The 23,526-nt window shown below is 35.3% G+C and overlaps 2 long non-coding RNA genes across 3 annotated transcripts in view; one reads left to right on the top strand and one right to left on the bottom strand.

The window, feature by feature from the left end:
• Positions 1-23,526, bottom strand: part of LOC138698054 (uncharacterized) — a 271,336-nt gene that overhangs the window by 196,491 nt on the left and 51,319 nt on the right. The window lies entirely within an intron of this gene.
• LOC138698055 (uncharacterized) overlaps positions 942-23,526 on the top strand; it is a 347,446-nt gene continuing 324,861 nt past the window's right edge. Inside the window, exon 1 of the long non-coding RNA XR_011331673.1 lies at positions 942-1,169. This is a non-coding gene — a long non-coding RNA (uncharacterized lncRNA). The remainder of the gene's footprint in view (positions 1,170-23,526) is intronic.

Genomic DNA, 23,526 nt, shown 5'->3' with positions numbered 1-23,526 from the left:
TTCTTATTCAACTTTGTATCTTATAAGTATAGATTAGTAGTATGTATAATAACAGCGGCATTACTAAAAGTAGTAGCAATAATAATAATAATAATAATAATAATAATAATAATCTTTTAACGATCCGTCCTGGTGCTATTTTTTTTTACGATTACATACAAACACACAAATGAATAGCTACATACATAAGTGGATAAATGGGAAGAAGAAGAAGAAGAAGAAGAAGAAGAAGAAAAGAAGAAGACATTCAAAATGAGAACGATGACAGAATATCTTTAAATGTTAGGTATCAATTGGTCCGACTGTACCAAACGCGACGTAGGTTTGAGACCCCTGGCCCGTATCGTCCCATCCCATTTTTTCATCTCCTTCCATTTCTATTCTAAATAAAAGAGAGAAAAAGTCCTATGTCATGATGCATCTTTCATCCTAATTTGATTCCACAAAAGAAGGGTTGAAGCAAAGGGGAAGGTGATAGGGGGATGAGGAGGAGAACATTATAAAAGGAGGCCATGTAGGAATAGGACCTTCCTTTTGCTTTTTTTAAATAATGACAACCAATTTTTTGCTCAAGGTCATTGAAGAAATTCAATGGAAGGGGAGTAAAGGGGTAGGTGCTGGGAGTTATATGGAGATGGGATGGGAATATGGTCAGGTATATGAAATTCAAAGATTGAATTGTGAGAACGACGCGAATAAAAAATAAGGAAAGAAATGCATACATTAGAAAGACACAGTGTCCTTATTTGAAATGATCGCCCCCAGGTGCCCGTGTGATTCATATTGTAATGAGTCAGCGTGGCTTATACCCCCGTACATACCCCTTTCCTCCCAACCCTTCCTACTTTTAGAGGACCACTTCCTGTTCCGGGCTCAGGTAGATGTTGGTAGGCACAAAGGGGTTAAGCTACATTAAAGAAGTGGTACAGTTTACAGCCAGACATTGCCCACGGAGGAAGGTGTTCGTCGTCTTGAAGATACTGGATCACGCACGCATCTCGTCACGATCTGAAACTCGCAAGTGTTGTGTGTGTGTTGTGTTTAGTGAGTGTCCATTTAAAAGATGAAGCTAGTAAGTTTATGGTGTTATCAAGTGATACAATTATTATATGACGTGTAAGTGATAATATCCGTGATTACGATCTCTGAAATTTCAACTGTTTATCAAGGTAAAATTGTGTCGTATCAAGTACTTGAAATTCCTGCATTAATTAATTAAAATAAAAAAAATGTCATTCATAGTTCTATAAGACGTGTCTTACTACAATTTTCAATTGTTGCATGCGTGGGATCTGCTTTCGATCCTGAACAGACTATTTATCGTCAAGCTTCAGATTTTCAGTTTTTTTAATTTTTACAATGTTTAACAGTAGCCTATACGCGTATTTCTTCGTTCATATACATAATAATTTAAGATCGAACAAAATTTTAAACATGTCAATTTTTTAAGTAATTTAAGTAGTCTTATTATTTCTTCCGCAAAATTGATACTAGGCCCACTCTTCATAGCTTACAGCTCTCGAAACGACTCAATTTATTGTATGCCCAATATCTGGATTTTTTTTCTCAATTTGACAGTGGATGATGGAACTGTTTTGATATGCGATCGCATAACGCTGGGTTCTTATTTAAAGAAAACACGAAACGCTGGCAAAAATAAACCTCCATCTCTTAGGCGGGACTTTAATAGGCTATATTATGATCGTGATTTTCACTCTGCATTAAAATTGCTCTTTAACCATTGTGTACATCACGAACAACTATTCATTCACACAGTTCTGAAAGTCATAATTATTTTTATGTCACTAACAATAAATAATTTAATAGAAGCTAAAATTGAAGTTCAGACTAATGTTATAGGCCTATATTAAATTTAGATAATAACCGATGTATAAAATTATTTTATTTTATTTTATTTTATTTTATTTTATTTTATTTATTTATGCACATTAAAAATATACATTAAAAATTATTATGTACATAAAACAGAAATTTAAATTAAAGAATTTACGCCCGTATGAGCAAACGCTCGTGGTCTGAAGTTCAAAACTGCACTGTAGATAAGCAGAAAGAAGAAGAAGACAAACAAATTAATATAAGCAATAGAGTAGCACAGATTACAAAAATAAGAGCCTATAATATGATAAGGAACAATCACAATTGCAAATGTCTATAACCAATATTCACAATTAGGCCTATAATAATATAGAACTAATATTTAGTAATTATTTCTAACCCTAGTTAAGTTCCTTTAATAATTTCTTTAACTTTCAGTTTAAAATCATCATACTTATATTAGCTAAAACAAGGTACTGAGAAATTAATTTGTTGTAAAGTTTTAAGCCATTTTAAAGCCATGTTTCATACCAGCAGCCGTTGAACTTTTGGATTCTGTAAAATGAAATAATATGTTTCTTCCCGTTATCAATTCTTTAATCATAGATTGTGTATGTAGTTCGAAATATTAATTAATCCTTAAGATATCTTGGAACATGGGTTTTGACCTGAATCAGGGTTACTATGTCAGGGGAAACTTCAAAGTTATGAGAACTTATTGTCTTGGAAATCCCACATCTTGTATTGCATAGTTGTAGCTATGTGCGAAAAGAACAGAAAAAAAACTACTATTAATATTAATAAGGACAGTAATAATAATTGCAAAGTACGCACTTGACATAAAACAATAAATGCAAAAATTAGTTGAGAATACAAATTTTGTGTAGGAAGTCCCTTGCTTTTTTCGGAAACAGAAATCATACTAATAAGCTCCATTAGGCAGCTGAGCCAATTGGAACTGACATGCAGTCTAAAAGTCATTCCAAAACAGGCATTCTGAATATGTCACGTGCCAAAACGTGTTTCTATTAAGACTAAGCTCTTGAAACAATTCAAGTATTTACATTATGTTGATTATGTTTATACAATAATTATCAATTTAACAGTTTTTCAGAACTGAGAAAATAAACTTCATTGTTATTAGCCTACTATTATTGCTATTATTATTGCATAAACACCATCGCCATCATCATAATCATCATCATCGTCATCACCATCATCACTCCGAAATAATATTTCATTTTTCTCGGTACACTAAATACCGATATGTAAAGGGAAAGTATTGTGATTCTACAAAAGTTGGTTTCGAGATTTTTGCAGAAATGGGCCTACATGTTTTTAGCATCCCTTGAAACCGAGAAAATGGTTTGGGTCGGCCTATGTCTGTTCTTACAACGATTTCTCTCTTAGGCTATTGTATAATTTTTGTTCATGTTAAGTGGACGGAGTTACGCAATAATAGACCAACCGACAATTTGAAAAAAATAAGATATTTGCACAAATCTGTTGAAGGCAGGCTAATTTAACTCTGAAAAAATCAAGAATGCGATATCTGAATTTTTCTGCTATTTATAAGCAAAAATTCGTTTATTGCATAACATTCATTTATTTACTTTGTTTTCAAATATTAATTCAACTGCTGGTCTCTTATTAAAAATCGGTTCGCCTTTTTGGTATTATTGCTGCTATTTCTTTGTAATGGTATGAATGTTTGTAATACTTCTTGCATAAAATGTTTTATAAAAGAAAAATAGATTTATTTCAATGGCCAATATCTCGGAACAGGTTTTTGGCGCTTGGTCTCTTATTGCGTAACTCCGTCAAAATATCTACGAGCCAATTTACCTGAAATAATATAGTACTAGGCCCATATGAACTATAATTTTAGTCAGGGGCTTTATTTTAAATAAAAACACACAATGACAATTTTACTTCAGATCGAAAAATGACGACTTCGTTATTGATTCTTTTATATTATACGTGAAATAAAATGCCGAATGAGACTATAAAATTATAAATTGATTACTATATATCAAGAATTATTTATGTCTTAGTATACATTCCGATACCAGACATTGGAACTATTTTCTTATGTGATATCTGTGATGTTGACGTATATTGTGTTACGTAATTAGTTATTCATTGCTGTGTTATAGGATAGAAGTATGTTGGTTTAGTAGGCAGTGGACTTGAATTTTTACATTTTTGATGTTGGTATAAGTAATTTTTTATTTTGGCGTGAGTGGATTGTAGAATTTCATTTGATTGCTGTTCTGTTCCAAAATGGTTTATTCGATGGCGGCTGTGAGTAACGGGTCTGACGTCCGATTTGCGTTTCGTTATGGGTTAGATGGGTTAAATGAGGGATAGCTAAGTGACATGAGACTGAGGTATAATATGTGACAAGGTTAGTGAGATAGTTGAGGGGATATTTAAGTGATGTGAGGTGTAAAAAGGTTTGAACAACGAGTTATGGTTTGAATGATTTAAATACGTTTTCCCTCCCGTGTGTAATGTGGGGAGATATTGCAGTTGCATCTTATTTTGTTCATACAAAAGGTAATTTCTTAGTATCGATGATTGAATATATGACGTCATGTATTATTTCCAAGCCGAGGCATGTGGCAAGTTTTGAGGGGATAATTTAAGTTACATGAAGCCAAGGAATTGTATAGTGTCGGAGATATCGAAGTTTGTGTATAGTATAAGTAGGCCTATATTATTTTATTTTACTGAAATTTATAATGAGTTTGCTGTACGATACCACTATCTATAAAGTTATTGATTATCAGTATCATTACATTTCCTTTCAATATCCCAACCAAGAGCGGCCGGGTAGCTCAGTTGATAGATCAGCTTGCTACGGACTAGAAGGTCCGGGGTTCGATCCCAGGTGGTGACAGGATATTTTCTCGTTGCCAAACTTTCAGCCTTCTATAAAATTGAGTACCGGGTCTTTCCCGGGAGTAAAAGGCGGTCAGAGCGTGGTGCCGACCACACCATCTCATTCTAGTGCCGAGGTCATGGAAAGCATGGGGCTCTACCTCCAAGCCCCCCAAGTGCCTTCATGGCATGTTACGGGGATACCTTTACCTTTTATCTTTATCCCAACCAAGAACCCGGTTTCCAACCGGTTTCCGGTTTTTTATTGATGATGTTGCGTAATGCGATTTTATACGCTAGTATCGTAATGTATATTATTTCCAATTACGTCTCCTTTTCATTGTGAACGCAGAAAAAGTTTTATCTCTTCTGACTAGAAGCAGGTAATGTTTGGCCACTTATTGTTGAGGGGAAACCGGTCTTCCTGTAAACCCATTTGTTACGCGGGGTGAAACACTGAAGCAAAGTGTTAAACGTTTACGATCACAGACAAGAATAAATATGCTTAGTCTGATTGTAAGATAGACTAATAAGCATTTTAAATATCGGTTTACGTAAATATGAAAATAATATATGTAGTCTATAATTACAGTGCATACAATTTATTTTTCCACGCTCGCGGAAGTAGTATGGAAGCGGCAGTGCACAACGCAGCTGCCCACATGCGGCCCTCCTTGAGCTTTTGATTATGAGTCAAAAACACGCGAGATAAACCGTAGAATGGGCTGCTTTTTACAATTTATATTTGTAAAAGTTCTAAAAAAGATGCTTCGACTCTACCTTTTCAGAGACGATGTTGAAAATGTTCACCCATTTCCAAAAATTGATTCTGCTGTGCGGATCCTCGGACTCTAAGGCGTGCACTTCTGTAAATCTGTATGGATGAAATTTTAGTAATTTTATAGCATATGTGCTGATGTACGGCTGACCCTCGCGTGTTGTGCTAACTTCTGAGAGTTTCGCGGAGATTGTTCTATTTTTATTTTATTGGGTTATTTTACGACGCTGTATCAACATCTAGGTTATTTAGCGTCTGAATGATATGAAGGTGATAATGCCGGTGAAATGAGTCCGGAGTCCAGCACCGAAAGTTACAAAGCATTTGCTCGTATTGGGTTGAGGGAAAACCCCGGAAAAAACCTCAACCAGGTAACTTGCCCAACCGGGATTCGAACCCGGGCCACCTGATTTCACAGCCAGACGCGCTGACCGTTACTCCACAGGTGTGGACGCGATTGTTCTAATCGAGCAAATATTTCATAAAACTTTTCTCCTGTTAAAACATGATGCCTTCGTCTTCTTTTCTTGTTCATTACTGATCCGTAGTTTTTAATAATTTATCTACTGTTTTATGAACTGTAGTCCTTTTAGGTGGATCCACACCATGTAAAAGTCCTCAAAATTATATACGATACGGATTAGTTTTTTTTTCTTTAAATTTACAGCGGATGAAAATTTTTTGATCCGTATTAAATCTCTGAACCATGAACGAAGCAGCAAACACAAACAGACAATTTGACTATAATTATGTGTGTGTGTTCCGCCTTTGCTTATCATACAATTAAAATGGTGAAACTAATAAATCATATTTTCATTAACGTTTTCGGTACCTATGTACCATCTTCAGATGTATATATATACACATGCACCTAGAGGCTTGGTTATCAATTAGCATTATATATATACATCTGAAGATGGTACATAGGTACCGAAAACGTTAATGAAAATATGATTTATTAGTTTCACCATTTTAATTGTATGATAAACAAAGGCGGAACACACACACATAATTATAGCCAAATTGTGATAGCTTATCGGTATACCTTCAACAAACAGACAAATTAAACTCAACACTGCCCATAATAACAGATGCATTGCCCTGAAACTCGCTTCAATAATGCACACCATAACAGACAACAGTCTTGTCAGCCGATTATGCGTGTCCTTGAATGGCAGAGTGCGCAGGTACTCTCTGCCCATTCAGGTCCCGTACACTAATGTTGAAAGATAAAATGTATGGACTGCATTTGTAATAAATTAATTACATATAGCCTATATTATGTCTACTATACCTACTTAAAACATTTGGTGTATCAATGTAGTACAATGTCTTACTTTTGAGATTAAAGAATTGCTTTTCGTGTGGAATACAGAAAATGAACGTTCTTCTTTCTTATTTGGATGCACATAAATGAATTCACCTAAGCATGTCTTTTGAATAATTTTTCAGGAAGGGCATAATATTTTAAACATGATAAAGAACTCTATTATTACGAAACCCGTAAAAGTGTATAATAATAAAATATGTGTCATTCTCATAACAATAACTTTATTTGATTTTTATAATCTCTCCTCTTCTCATAGGAACTTGGAAGTTCATCTTCCGAGATCTTTTGGGCCAATGTTAGCCCTTTGTCCTGTGCAGATGCTCTGAGACTTTGCAACCAATTAACATTATCGTGCTATAGTCTTTTTCGTTTATTGTATCATTAATATGTAACTTATTTGGAATTGTGGGACAAATGGTTTTGTCATGTTCTGCATATGCATAAACGTTTTTAACCCTTAAATTCGCAAAGTATCCTATAGGATACAACAGGTTAATAGGCTATATGCTATAATTTTAATAGTACAGCAGAAAAAAAATGGTAGGAAAATTAAAATTTCACAATATTGTACAACATATAAAATATGGACATTGTGATAATTGTTTTCTTTACAGTCCGATACGGTTTAATAAACTAGTGTGAGAAATTAAGTTTTGCCAATTTAAGGGTTAATGACTTTTAGTTTCTGTAAATTTAGTTTCGTGATGAAAAACAGCGAAAGTTTGACCTTAGTTAATTTGAGTATTCTTGTAGTTTTACCAAATACCTTACTAGGCCTATAATAATACCGGACAGCTAGCAGTTTTATGTGGGAACGAAAGCTGGTGCTGCTACCTAGGCGGTCGGTGTGGTGATACTCGCGAAACAAGCTGTAGTCAACTGCAATGTATATTGTTGCTGGGCTAGTTAATAGTTTTATGAATTAGTACTAGTGTTAAATGGCAGGGTGTATATGTGCTATTTATAATTGTTACAATTACAGCATTACAAATTGCTCCAAATCGTACTTTCGATTTCCGAGGGATCATAAAACGTGAGTCAGCAACATCTTTAGTACTGTAGGCTTAATTCCTTCGTTTTTGTGTTGATAGAAAAATACAAATTAGCTTTTTTATTTAGACGTAATAAATTAATAGAAGTTAACATGTATTCGAAATTTTAAGGTTTTATCAAATTAAGTTTTATTGTTATCCACATGGCTTTACTAATTACAAGCATCAGATTACTATCAATTTTATCTTTGCAGTTGTCAGCAATGGGTATATAAAGCATTATTGTAAATTCATTCTTAATGTCAGAATTTATATTGTCTCACTAAACCAAAGAAAAATATGTAACAATTAATTACAGAAAGTAATATGAAGTATGCAATATTTCTCATAATATGCAGCTTTGATATACGATAATAATGTTACATTAAATATTATTCAACACTTCTTAAGTGTTTAATATATAATTCCGCATTAGTAACTCACGTTTTAAACAATAGTCCGAATCCCGCTATGTTAATATTTGTATATGTGGACGTAATTCCATCCCGCTCCGCTAGATGTCATGTCCGCGATATTTCGCACTCACGCCAATGCTGCTAGTATACAGCTATCCAGTATTATTATAGTAAGGTATTTATAAATTTTGTAATTTCGATCATGCTATGCTTTGTAGACCTACGTACAATGTTTTGGCCACTCACAATTTACTTCACCGAAACCCAAATAGTCACTTTATTTTGAATTAGGTAATAATAATAATAATGATAATAATAACAATATTAATAATTTGTCATATTTGTTTACATTCTATTTATTGTGCATTTATAGGTTGTATTTAAATGTAGGCCTACGCTAATGCAAAGTGTGGCTAAATATAATATATTTCTTTTTAATTTTAAATTATGTACGTACAGTACGTCTATAGCATTTCATCTAGGCTATGTTAAAAGTAATTGCTTGAAGTATAATCTTTTCTTCTGTGGCTTAGCCTGCCTTTATTTTACAGCAACAGCGATAATTTGCTGTAAAGCGCAAATACCTGAAGACATTCTTGCCTCATTCCCTAATTCGTGACTCCATATCTAAAGTGTCCACTATGGTGGCTGAGTAATCAGACCTTCGGCCTGTTACGCAGGTGGTTCAATTCCTGGTCAGGCCCGGGATGAAAAATCTATAGTAACATTGCGGGAACAAGGTCGTAGTTGGGGTTTTTCTCGGGGTTCTCCCATTTCCTCATGTTGGGCATCTACATCATTCCGTCAACATTCCTCCATTTCGTCATCATTCCATAGCATTCCCCGAATGCCGGCTGGCGACACAGGGAGGGAGGGGGCTGGCTTAGGGACGAGTTGAGTGGCTTACTTGGAACATGGGTACGCAGCGAACATTAGTGTAGTTAGCTAGTGTTCATTTAGGAATGCGCTTATGTTGAGGGTTAGCACAATAGATCGTAAAAGGTTTCAGTGCTGGGTCATAGTGCCCTCCTCCCAAAAATTCCATTCCATTCATATCTAAAGTAGGCCTATTTTTGTTTATTTTTACGCTCCACAAATTACGTGATGAATCAATGTAGATTACAAAAACCGTATGTCTTTCCAAATTGGATTTGCCTGCAGAAATGGAAATGTATGACCGCGCTGATTGTGATAGCGTAAACAATTTTTTAATTGTTATGAAATATAACTATAAATATGAACCTATTTAATATATGTTTTATGCTAAAAATTAAGTTGATATAGACCTAATCCTTTTTAATGTGCACGTTTTAAAGGCGAAGTAGTTTAATGGTACAGCTTTTACAGTCGGATATGCGCTTGAGGGCATAGAGGTGAAACTCAATGCTTCATGACCCCGACATTAGAATGAGGTGGTGTGCTTAGTATCACGCTCCGACCGTATTTTACCCACGGCAAAGATCAGGTAGCCTATTCAATTTGACAGGAAACTGAATTGTGCGAGAATCAGCCTGTTGTTTAATTCAAGGAAACAGAAAACATTAAAAAGTCAAGAAAAGAAAGAAAGAAAGAATTGGACAAATAAAATTGAAAAATCAGACACAGAAGTAAATAAAGTGTCGTTTCTTACTAGACTATAACATAGGATTCGTATTTAGATTATATTGAGAAGATAACGAGATATCATTATTGTCCTATTCTTTGATGAACATTTCACTATTATCATCGATTCTATTAAGTAGGTCTAATAATCTTATTGATCACTTTATTTTAAATTACCTTTCGCATTTCTTATGAGTAAACCCTATAAGTCATAAATTTCTTCGAACGATGTGTAAACCAATTAGAACACACGTTTTAGTTTTTAATAGGTCATTTACGACGCTTTATCAACATCTTAGGTTATTTAGCGTCTGAATGAGATGAAGGTGACAGGCTAATGCCGGTGAAATGAGTCCAGGGTCCAGCACCGCAAGTTACCCAGCATTTGCTCATATTGGGTTGAGGGAAAAATCCCGGAAAATACCTCAGCCAGGTAACATTCCCCGACCGGGAATCGAACGCGGATCACCTGGTTTCGCGGCCATACGCGCTAACCGTATGTGTGTGGACAACACACTTTTCTTTTAGTCATGAACAGCTGAAAATACTTTATTGGTTTAAGTCGGAAAAATAACTTACTATGATATGGAAATGAACAGTGGATACTTCAATTGTTTACAAACAAAATACATAATATAACTTACGTAATATTATGAACACAACTAAACAAAAGCTTACAAATTTCTGCTTTTATTTTGCTCTAATGTGTCTGTAATAAGCTGTAAATATTTGTTGTGGGTAGCTTTAAGTTATTCCGCATTTACAAATATTCTTTCATACAGATGTGTAGAATTCATGGTATCTTTAAAATATATAATTAGCATTTGAACAACATCAAATAAATTCTTATTTAAGAAGTATGCATTTTTAACTTCAGAGGGAATTGTTTTGTACGAAAACACTTTATTTTTGTCTTTATAATTTACATTGGAGCCTTTCGTGAGAAAGAGGTCTTCGATAATCTTTATTGGGGTACATAAACTGCAGTTGAACAACTTTTAGCAGTACATGAAAAAAGAAGACCATCTATGACCCTACAATTCAATACTTTAGGGATTATTATCATATATAAGGACAGATTGAAGTATTTGAACTATTGTTCGGAGCAAATAGAACAATTCCAAAATTCTCAGTTGAATGTTTCAAGTCTTTTTGAATTCCTTTAACATTTTTGACAATTATTGCTATAGGCTTAATGAAATATTCTGTTCAGGTTTTGCGTAATCACCTATACACCAAAATTTCTTTATATTCTATCTGATTACTAATAATTATTAAATAAACGTACTTCCCCAAGGGTATCTTCCATTTGAAAATAATAATCATAAATACCGATAACACAAATGTTTTATTTATTGTTATTTGTTTAGTATGCTGTGTTTTTTGGCAATCCTTACTGAAGGGCAGCTACCCTTGTGGGATTTATATATATATATATATATATATATATATATATATATATATATCCTAAGTCATATTAAATATTAACACACTAGACTTAATTAGCCTATGAACAGTTTATACTTGAGTTCAATATATGAAAGAATTAATTTTATATGATTTAGCAACTAACTTATACTAATTTGAACAGTTTGTGAGCTCTAGAGTAAAAGATGTTTAAACTAAAGTGAGCATGCAAAATAATGAGTTCATGATCAACATTCTTAATTACTTGACAGTCTAAAAAACATATAGTAATTTATTTTTGAACACAAATAGCATGCACGAAATATACGCCTATACATATAGTCTATATAGGCCTATGCATAAACGTATGTCTTGTTTCTTTTTCTTCTTGAACTTTCGCCTGTGAACTTACGAAGCCTTAACCATTAATTCTAAATTAAGAATTGTTTCCAACACTTCAGACGATTATCATTCCGTTTTCCTGTCATTTTGTAATGCAGTACTAATTTCTGTATTATAAGTGTACAGCATAGCTTCGATTTTTTTATTTCTCATTTTTGTCGCTTAGATTTTTATATCAGTCGTAACTCATAGTTTTACTGCTAAGAAATGGTGTTAAAACTTTCATCCGAACTGTTTTCAAATACCGTTTCTTGCCTTTCTCACTTTGTCTTTCCTCCAGAACCTAAATATTAAATTTTTAAAATTTAAATTTGGATTAGCGTAGCTTATGTTCATTAAAATTTCTTTTATTGAGACCGCCCCACTTCGATGTCAAGGTTCGGGTCGGGGAAATTTTGTGTGAAATTATGGCCAAAACCATAAGACACGTGTCTCGATCTTTTCCATATAGGTCTGGGTTCAAGAGAAAAAAATCGAAAAATTTCGAGTCAAATGACTGTAGCGTAACAGCAAGAAACCGTGTGCCGGCGTGGCTCAGGGGTAGCGCGTTGGACACGAGTGTTGGCAGCGCATGACGTTCGGGTTCGAATTTCTTTTCGTCATTTTCTTATGTTTTTATTTTATTACACAAATTCGTAGCTTCCTAAGGTTGATATTTTTCAGTGCTTGCGAAAATTAATGATTTGAGGAATAAATTTCCTTCTTATTGCTTCGTATTACATTGCATTGACACAAAGTAGCTATTTCTTCAAATAATTCACATTACTATATATCAGATATCAGTGATTAATTTTAAATATAGCGCACTGGATACAAAGTGCCAATACAATATGTTTACGATTAATCATTTATGTGTAGTAATTTGAATCATCTGAAGGAATACTTTGTGTCAATCCTAATACGACGCAATATAAGATGGAAATTTATTCTTCAAACCATTAGTTTACGCACGCATTGCAAAATGATGTAGGCCTAACCTTAAGAAGCTACGAATATGTCTATTAAAATAAAAATATAAAAAATGACGAAAAGAAAATCGAGCCCGAACTCAATGCACTGCCTATACTAAAGTCCAACGCGCTACCACCTGAGCCACGCCGCCACATCATCTTTTGTTGCAGAAATGAATAGTTACGCTACAGTAGTTTGACTCGTAATTTTCCATTTCTCTCCTCTTGAACCCAAGCCTACATGGAAAAAAGTAGAGACATGTGTCTTATGGATTTGATCATACTTTTATTCAAAACTTTCCGGATCCGACTCTTGTCATCAAAGTGGGACGGTCTCCTTGTTAGTTGCAATCTGAAACAGAAGTTAATTCTGCTTTCCAACTTGGATATTGATTATATTTATAGAAATAAATAAATGCTAATTTTGTAATTGAATTTCATGTCTATTTTCAAAATTTCTTGAAAATGAAAATATATTTGTGAAAGTTGCAATCTGAAAGACTCTTTCTTGCCACTTTACATCCTGTGAAAAGAGAACCAAGTGAGTTTCATAGAAATTCAACATGGTATCGAACGGAACTTCATTTTTAAATCATATAACAAAGACTTTAATAAAGATGTTAAGTTTATGTTACTACAAAATTTAAATTGGGAGACTGAAACCTGGTGACTAGTAAATTCATGAATTTCGCAGAAGTCATGATTCACTTCTGCTTGCGAACAGTAAAGTTCACCCCGCCTGTCCGTGACGTGCTGGTCGCATATGGGCCCCGAGAAATATTGCATTTTAAATTAGTTCTGTTGCGACCAGCACCAGCCTTGTTTTGGGGTTGTGATTTGTGTTTTGTGTAGGGGAAACAGAGAAACTACATGGGGTGTAGTGGTCATTACTCGTCTTTATAAGCTCATTGTGTGCACCCTCTTCTCTAACTAGCCAGCAACATCGCTAGAAAACCGCCTTTATGGCCCCATATCTGTATAGATATATCATTTCTCTGATAATGATAGTGTTGAAAAGAACGAATCCATTATAGTAATAGTCCATTTGTTTTGGTGAAATGTTACTTGCAATGGTTTATCATGTTTGATTAAAGTTTCCCGAACTTCCTTGTTGCTCTCCGATTACAGTTATTACACAGTGCTTTCATTTTAAAACTTCCCAGTCTAAATAAATGTTTATTTCAATTAAGTGTAATTTAAACAAAATATACATCAATTTGAATATTGATGGGTAAGTTTAAAGCTAGTGTCAATTGCATTTTAGGTTCAACTCCCTAAAATCTCCAACCCCCCCTTTCAAATTTCAAATGGCATCCCTATTTTATGAACTTAAATTTGAAACAATATTCAATTATTTATACATCTCAATCATTTGCTTCGCATCTTTTATTTTCTGTCGTCGCTCGGCAACCTGGATTGCTAATAAAGATTGATAGTTACTATACCTATAGTCTAACAGTTAATATTAGTCACTATTGTTAAAATTAATAGGAAGAAAAGGACATGCATTTTTCAGTATGAGATGTGAACCTCTGATTAGCTACATGACGTAAGTGACAAATTCAGTTACATCTTTCGATTTAAAACTTATAACATGAATTATTTTTTTCTAGACATTAATTAGAATTCATTTCGATTTGTGGTTGTATCAGTTCAAAAATATTTTTAATTTCGTAAGGCAACATTTCTAGCTGTCCTTTGAAAATTATCCATGGTGTTAGTGGCAGTTGTCTCATAAGTTCATAACTCATTTTCCTTCTACATCTAGGCTACAATATTAGATATATTCACTAATTTCGTGAACTTCCTGTAAATTCATCGCAGCATTTACATCCTGTTTTAAATATTTCATTTAACAGAACATTCTTTTTTATATCTCTTGTAATCACTCTCTTCAAGTTTTCCAACTATCTACAGGAATTATGACACATTTTGAGCCTGCATCTCAATTTAGAAATGAATAAATTCTCCATACATTCCTAATAACACTTAATTAGATCAATTTTATTCGTAACTACAAAAACAACATTATTATTTTAAGAAACAAATTAAAAAGTAATATCTTACACAAGCATACATTTTCAGTCCTTAGAAGACTAAATTAGCGTTTGAATGCAATGAAAATAAAACAAATTTCATGACGTCAAAATCCACTACTTTCAATGAAATGGTATTTCAATTGCATGTAAACATCGCTTTTATATCGGTTACAGCTAACTAAAAATTATTGCCTTTTGAGTAAATATATTTAAGTTATGTAAGAGGCTTGCACTAAAATAATTATGACGGCATCAGGTAGACAGAGGAGAACAGAAGGACGGCATACAGGAAAGAGTGCAGTGAATCCAGCTGGAAGAACAAATATGGGTCAGCAATTACAATAGGGATCGAAAGATGAAGAAGATACTACGATAAAAAGTCAAGATTCTGCAAGAACTGGAAGGGATGAAGTAACATTAGCGACACCGAATAGAGGTATGTCAGTGGGAAGAATCAAGGGACAGAGAAGTTATAACTTGAGAGGTTGGTGCACGAGTGACAAGACATAGGAAAGAGATAAAGTGAAAATGGTGATAGTGACAGAAAAGACGGTAAGGCAAGGGAATAATAGTGAAAAAGGATAAGATACAAGTAATAACCAGAGAGAGGTAATAAATAAGTAGTGTTACAAATATAATAAAGAAAGTGGGAATGGAAAGTAATGAAACTGTAGAAACTACTTCGTCTGAAAATGTACAGATTAGATTAATGGGAATAAGTGGTCAGTGAACGTTAGTGATTCAAGTGAATAAATAAGTTGACAACTATGGAAGAGTTCAACAATGTTGGGAACAATTAATAAGGAATTGAGAGAAGTGATTGTTTAGTTAAATGAGGTTAGTAGGAATAAGATAGATAACTAGGAAAAGGAAGGGTAAATAGAAAAGAAGGGAGGCAAGCAGAGGTGAGAGACGTGATAGAAAAGTAATCAGGGTAATTTATAGCCTATGTAATATAATGTAATGCAATATAATGTTTAAAAAAGCGTAAGCAGAATATTATGTATCCAAGGGAGTGATGGCACTGTATGCAGAAATGTGAAGGGCCATCACGACCGATGTAAGCTGGTGGAATAAATATATCAAATATCAAAATATCTCTAACAAAATAACGAGTTCTCTCCTGGACGCCAGATGAGAGGATATTATAATTTAGTTTTGAACGTAAGCTGTAGCACCAAATATTTTTTTTAAGTGGTAAATGGCTTAAAATACACCTTGCAATAAAAACAATGGGCCTAACGGACTACAGAACTGAGAGACATTTAAATAACCAAGGATACCATTAGAGTAAAAAATAACGATTCTTCTTCCGTTCTTGATAGAAGCAGGGGACGGTTCACGCTATTGTATTGTTTCCATTGTTTTGTGGAATGGCGACGAAGGATGGCGCATACGTCAGCGTCGTGGCTACGGAGCGGGGAGCTTGAGGGGTGGGTGGGCTGGACATCAATTAATCATGTTCCGGGTATAGCTTAAGGGGTTGGGGGAGGGTGAAAACATGGTTGTGAGGGAGAGAGGGGTGGTAAGGCCAGTCCCCCTCAATCTCTGCATGCCGTTCCGACGTCCAATCGAAAATGTCAATAAAATTCACAAGGGTGGACTTCTGTGGGGGTTGAGGAAGAAGGTGGATAGAGTGAGCGTCGGTGGAAGCCATGTTGGAAATCGAGCACTGCCGGCTAGAGAGTTGCAAATGAGAAACCTCTAAAAAGGGTGGTTTGCTGTATAGGCGAGGGGGTGGCGGGGTCTCAGAGGTTTGAAATGGTAACCCTGATGGACTTCATTAGTTATTTTCTCCCTCCTCATTTTCACCGTCAAGGGATATAGTGGGGAAGGAGCGGAATTCAGGAATCGAGAAGTCTTTGTAAGAGTAGGGGTAATTTCTTGTGGTTTTCTTAGCTGTAATAATTCTCACCCTCATTGCCCCCGTTGATTATATATAGTCTTTCGAATTACATTTCGAAACCTTTCTGCGTTTAATTGGAACTGCTGTAACAAAGATCAGAAGAGAAGGAAAAATCATTATGGAGTTCCAAACAAGTAACTAATAGTCCAGAATCGACCTGAAACTTTCCGATTCACTCCAATAACAGGAAGCCACTTAAGGCGGCGAAGTTACAAAATAAATAAAAGTGGCGTGAAATTCGCTTCTGTTCGAATCAGTCTGACACAATTAATATCACTGCTCACCGCCATTTACTTACATCGTTGTGGTTGCTACAAACTGAATTCAAAATATATGAAATCAACTTAGACGTGTCAAGTAGTAGTTCACGGACCATTAGTGCTTCATATCTGATTTTAATTCGTTGCTTAAATGAATGAAAGAATGAACAAGCGAAAGTGTCCCGTGAAAGGCAGAGGCCTCCTAATAGGGGTGGCCCTGAAAGCTTACTCGGTGGACCATTCCGAGTAAATGTTTATACCTAACTAATGTTTGCTTAACCTAATTACATACATACCTATGCAGTAACATGAGCTGCTGTCAGGAAGTCAAAAGGAGGATAGCAATGGAAAAAAAGAAGCTTTTCATAGAAAAAGAAGCATCTTCTGCAGATCTCTGAAAAAAAAAAGAACTAAGGAAGAGACTAGTGCATTGTATGGGGCAGAAACATGGACCTTACGACGAAGTGAAGAGAAGCGAATAGTAGCATTTGAAATGTGGATATGGAGAAGAATGGAACGTGCGAAGTGGACAGAGAGAATAAGAAATGAAACTGTGTTGGAAAGAGTGGGTGAAGAAAGAATGATACGAAAACTGATCAGGAAGAGGAAGAGGAATTGGTTGGGTCACTCGCTGAGAAGAAACTGCCTACTGAAGGATGTACTGGAAGGAATGGTGAACAGGAGAAGAGTTCGGAGTAAAAGAAGATATCAGATGAGACGACATTAAGATATATGAGAAAACGAAGAGGAAGACAGAAAATAGGAAAGACTGGAGAAAGCTGGGTTTATAGTGAAAGACCTGGCCTTGGGCAGAACACTAAATGAAATTAAAATGAATACATACATACAGTACATATAATACATATAGCCTATTTAATACCTGCATCACATACTACATAATGTATACATTTAATACCTGCATACATACATACTGTACATACATACATACATACATACATACATACATACATACATACATACATACATACATACATACACACATACACACATACATACACACATACATACATAGACCTACTGTATATTTAAGGCGCACACACAACACTGGCACATTACTAACTCGGCATTACTGTTTAGTTACGGAGGCGGGCCTCGCACGTCGCATACGTCTATTCAGAAAAAGCAAAGCTTTACTCTAAACGGGGTTCGAATTCTGCTACTTTCACTGCAGCGTCAAAGCTTCCCGTTAACCTCTGCATGCATCACACTTGGCAGTATTTTTCTTGTAACTTGCTAAAATTGATGAATTCGTTAAGTTTTGCGTGTAATTTTTATATCGATTTAAAATACGGTTACTGCATTAGGAAGACTGGGTTTACTGCTTGTAACAAGTTTATATTTAAGAGTGCAATGCTTACGAAAACTGCATAAATAAACTGTGAAAACAATGTTATTTGGTGGCACTTTGTCTTTCCTGTTAGCTTTATATTTCTGGACATATGATCTTTCAACAATTTAAGTTCTCCGTTTAAACTTCTTGGAGATATAAGAATGACAGACAGATAGGCTAGTATAGTCTATCTCTATTTCTGGACTACAAGGGAGTGATTAGGAGCACGATCTTAAACTACTTAGAAAAAAATTATAGAGTGAAAGTGATATAGATCTAACTGTGCATATTGAAGGGGACAATAGAATGCATTAAAATAAATAAAAAAAACCTATTAGTTATATACGTTTTATATTTAAGTGCGTGCTTAATTAGGAAATAAGGCTGACAGTCGGTATAGTTTGGCAACAGCGCAGAACCGGTTCACATTCGAATACACACACCACCTCTGAATAGCAGCATTACGTCCATTAGTCACTGCAGTAGATTTTCCAGACTTATTAATGGTAGGAAATAATTATACATGTTAATTTTTTAATTTACCAAGAAACCGTCCTTTTTATTGAAAAACTGCAAAGGGATAAATGATTTCTTATCAATTTTCTAATAATGAGAGTAAAAATTAGAATTGTACGGATGTACAGTACTTATCGAGTGAATCAGTGTTAATATTTAGGGAAAACTATTTTATTCTGAAAAGTTATTCATTTGGAATTAATATGATATCAGAATTCTTTGTTGTACTCTGTCATAAGCTGTTAAAGTCTGCAAAGTTATATTGTACTTCCATTCTGTACAATTTATATAGGCCTAAACTTCATGCTTACTCTAATATTTTTTACTATATCTTCTTTTGTTGATTTACACATGTTTTATGTTAACTATAAAATTAGCCACCGGCGTAGCTCAGCCAGCTGAGGCGCTTGCCTTCTGATTTGGATTTACGCTTGGGCGCGGGTTCGATTTCCGCTTGAGCTGATTAACTGCTTGGATTTTTTCCGAGGTTTTCCCCAACTGCAAAACATGTCAGGTAATCTATGGCGAATCCTCGGCCTCATCTCTCCAAATACCATCTCACTATCACCAATCTCATCGACGCTAAACAACCTAGTAGTTGGTAGAGCGTCATTAAATAACCAATTAAAAAAAAAAACTAAAATTGCAGAGCAGTTGCTTTTACAGTATAAATTGATTAATTTTTGTGTAATAGGCCTGTATGTTACATCTAACACTTATATTTTTTACTTTATTTTAGTAGGTTATTTTACGGGGCTTCATCAACATCTAAGGTTATTTAGCGTCTGAATGAGATGAAGATGATAATGCCGGTGAAAATGAGTCCGGGGTCCAGCACAGAAAACTACCCAGCATTTACTCACATTGGGTTGAGGGAAAACCCCGGAAAAACCTCAACCAGGTAACTTGCCCGACCGGGAATCGAACCCGAGCCACCTGGTTTCGCGGCCAGACGCGCTAACCGTTACTCCACAGGTGTGGACACTAACACTTATATCTATTGTGGTTAATTTTGTAATTATTTTGCTTCTATAAAATAATATAGAAGTAGGTAGTTATATTCGAATATTATTTGACTGAAAAATACATTTTTGATAGATTTTTTGCTTCTCATGAATTCTTTTGGAAGGCGAAACTCGGTAAGGATGCTGGCTGTGAATTAGAAGACACGAGTCTTTGGAAACAGAAATAAGAGGTTTCCACTTTGCTCCAATTCTTAGAATGCCCCTGAATTCATTCAGCCTTCTATATAAAGAGTAGATTACATTTATTTCCCTCGGGAAGCAGGCTAGGTACGATCGCAACTTGCTGCTGACCATTCACCTTCTCGTGTCTTGGTTACAGGAAAGTCTTGGAGCTATATATATCCTTTCCACGCATAATCCTTTGGCTGTGGAAACTGCAGGCTGTAGGCTATAAACTCTGAAAACAGCTTTGTTTTACAGTCATTTTTATATTTTCCGTAAACATGTATTTTTTGTCTTTTAACAATTGCATGCCATCGGCGTAGCTATAGCAGCAGCACGTATGGTAGCCGATCTAAATCTGCGCTCGGGAGTGGGTTCGATTCCCGTTTCTTTGGGTGACTACCTCGTTGATTTTTCCGTGAGATTTTCCTCAAATGTAGACGAATGTTAGAAAATTCAGTGCCGAATTCTCAGCCTCACCTTGTTATCAGTTTCATCGACGCTAAATGAAGGGATCAGAGCCATAATGGGCCAAGAGCCATTTATTGAAAACGGGGAAAGCAAGGGTTAAAGTTAAGTGAATACCATAGTTTAATGAAGATTGACATATCATTTAGTTTGAATGTGTATACTTTACATTACTTGCTATATGCTTCCATTGAATTATGGTAATAACTTCATTTTAACCCTCGTTTTCTACGGTTTTAGTAAATGGCGCTTGGCCCACTATGGTTCTGAACCCTTCAAATAACCTATGGCCGATTTCGTCAACAAACGTTAAAAATTCACTAACACGTTATTTGTTGACACATACTAAAATTTTAACAATTGTGTTAACATTCTTTCATTTCTTTCGTACATTTTGGTTCCACCAGAATGATATGAACCAACATTTTGATAACTCTTGCAAAAATTTGGAATAGTATGAATCGGGAATGCCGTGTCAGAACCAACGCTTTCCTGAACGGATAGTCAACCACTTCACAAAGATAAAACCTGTAGGCCTACAATATTACGATTCCCTTAGTAACTGTTATTGAATGAACTGTGAAACTGATGGTGTGAAAATAAATAAATTATCCAGTTTTACTAATAGATAGAGAAATCTTTGTTGGCGGAATTTATAACCAAATATAAAGATAGTTTGGAATGCAGTACAACAGTAGATGTGAAAATAATGGCAAGGTTGACGAGTGAGGAGTGGTGTAAGTATTACTAATCAATTCAATCACCGTTTAGAGATTACTACAAGAACTAAACAATGTAACATTTTGCGATCGTTCTTTAATTGATGGAAACGTTACATATTTTCGTCTCATTCTTACTGCAGCATTAGAAACTAACGTAATTAATACGTGTAACATGGGGCGAGAAAGAGAGAGGCGTAGGCTATTTCCTTTGTGTTAAATGTTATGTTTTACAGTATTTAACGACGCTCCCAACCGCCGAGGTTCTAACAGCGTCGCCGGTGTATCGGAATTTTGTCCTGCAGGAGTTCTTTTACATGCCAGTAAATCTACTGACATGAGCCTGTCGCATTTAAGCACACTTAAATGCCATCGACCTGGCCAGGGATCAAACCCGCAGCCTCGGGCATAGAAGGCCAACGCTATACCAACTGCGTCAACCAGGCCGACTTCCGTTGTGTATTCTAACCTTTCGCGAATTTCGTCTGCCATCTATCTGAGAAGTGTTTTTGAGAGTCTATAAGCTTACTTCGTAAAAATTCGTCTTGGTGTAGTTTTCGAAATCGTTATCATTTACACGTATCTCCCGTCGATATACGATACATTTAATCGGTCTAATACAAAAATTCTACATCTACAACCTAATTTACACCAGCTATAGTTCAGATTTTAATCCCGCGCCGTGGCGTCGTGGTCTAAGGCATGCTGCCTAGAATTCGCGTTACGGAATGCGCGCTGATTCGAGTCCTTATGGGGGAAGAACTTTTCTCATGAAATTTCGGCCAGTGTAGGGGACCGGTGCCCATACAGCATCGTGATGTACTTGGGGAGCTATGATAGATAGTAAAAATCTGGTTTCGCAAACCAGCTATAACGGCTGGGAGGATCATCCTGCTAACCACACGATACCTCCATTCTGGTTGGATGATCGTCCATCTCTGCTCTGGCATGTGGACATGATGCCAGTAGCCGGCTGGTCGGTTTTGGCCCTTCGTGTGCTGTAGCGCCATGGATTTTTTTATAGTTCAGATTTGAACGATTTTATTAAGGTTTTAACACAGGAAATTTTGATGTTAACAAACAGTTTAACAAATTATTAAATTTAACATCTGTTCATGAAACAGTTTTTGTGTTAAATTTATTGTTAAATCATTATAATATCTGTTGGTGTAATCGGTCCCTAATAGTAGATATAGCGTCATTAAATAACCGATAAAGAAAACAATTTTCTCAATATTACATTTTAGTTTTTGAGACGCGCCGTTAGCCGAACGACTAGATCGTCGGCTTTCCATGCTGATAAACAGGGTTTGAATCCCGGTGGGTCTTGCTGGAGTTTGTGGCGGATAAAGACAGTGCTTGGTGGTAGGTTTTCGATGGGTTCTTCCTTTTCTACTATCGGCATTTCACCATTGCATCATTATTCATTACAATCTTCAATGGTGTTAGTTCGTTTCTTATGGTGCACCAAGGGCAACGTAGATGAAGATGCTTAGTTGGAACTGTTATATCTGGCTATCTCAACTAGACGTGGGGCCATCCGAAACACCCCTTTATGCAAATGAGTAGCAGACTTCAGAAGTCAAATGGAAAACTCGAACAAACACACAAATCATTTATATAATTTAAACACAAGCAGTTTTGGAAAGGTGTATTATTTAATAATTGTTGAACCATTAGCGTGGTCTGGGGGTAGTAAGCGGGACTTGTGTGCTCCGAGGCGTGGGTTCGAATTCCGCTTGGAGTGATTAGGCCTATCTGGTTTGGTTCTTTTTAACGTTCTTCCTTACTGCAAATAAAATCTCAGGTAATCTCATGGCGAATTCTCGGATTCATATCGAAAAATGCAGTAACCAATTCTATATAGCCTATAACCGTACAAAACGTTGTTAAACTAAAGATTAAATATATTATGGTTTGCGACATAATGTGTTAATTATCTGTATCAATATTTCTCAATCATTTTGACGATAAGGACCTCCTTTTCGTCACGTTACTTTAGTGCTGCTCCCTAGTCTAAGGCGTAGAATAGAATGTAGAATGTAGGAATGTGAAATTCGATGTCAATTTCGAAAGAAAGAAAATTGATTATGTCTTTATTGAATGCAAAGTAGTCGTAACTTATGTTTAAATACTCATAGAACTTTAAGAAAGTATTATTGTTATTATTATTATTATTATTATTATTATTATTATTATTATTATTATTATTATTATTACTATTAAGCAAGGAGATTAACTATCACCTTTACTTTTTAACTTCGCTGTAGAATATGCCATTAGGAAAGTTCAGGATAACACGGAGTGTTTGGAATTGAACGGGTTACATCTGCTGCTTGTCTATGCGGATAACGTGAATATGTTAGAAGAAAATCCACAAACGATTAGGGAAAACACGGAAATTTTACTTGAAGTAAGTAGTCCTAAAGCGACAGATTTGGAAGT

Source organism: Periplaneta americana, chromosome 4 (genome assembly GCF_040183065.1).
Source record: "Periplaneta americana isolate PAMFEO1 chromosome 4, P.americana_PAMFEO1_priV1, whole genome shotgun sequence".
In the NCBI taxonomy this organism is placed as follows: Eukaryota; Metazoa; Arthropoda; class Insecta; order Blattodea; family Blattidae; genus Periplaneta; species Periplaneta americana.
This window is presented reverse-complemented; position numbering and strand designations above follow the sequence as displayed.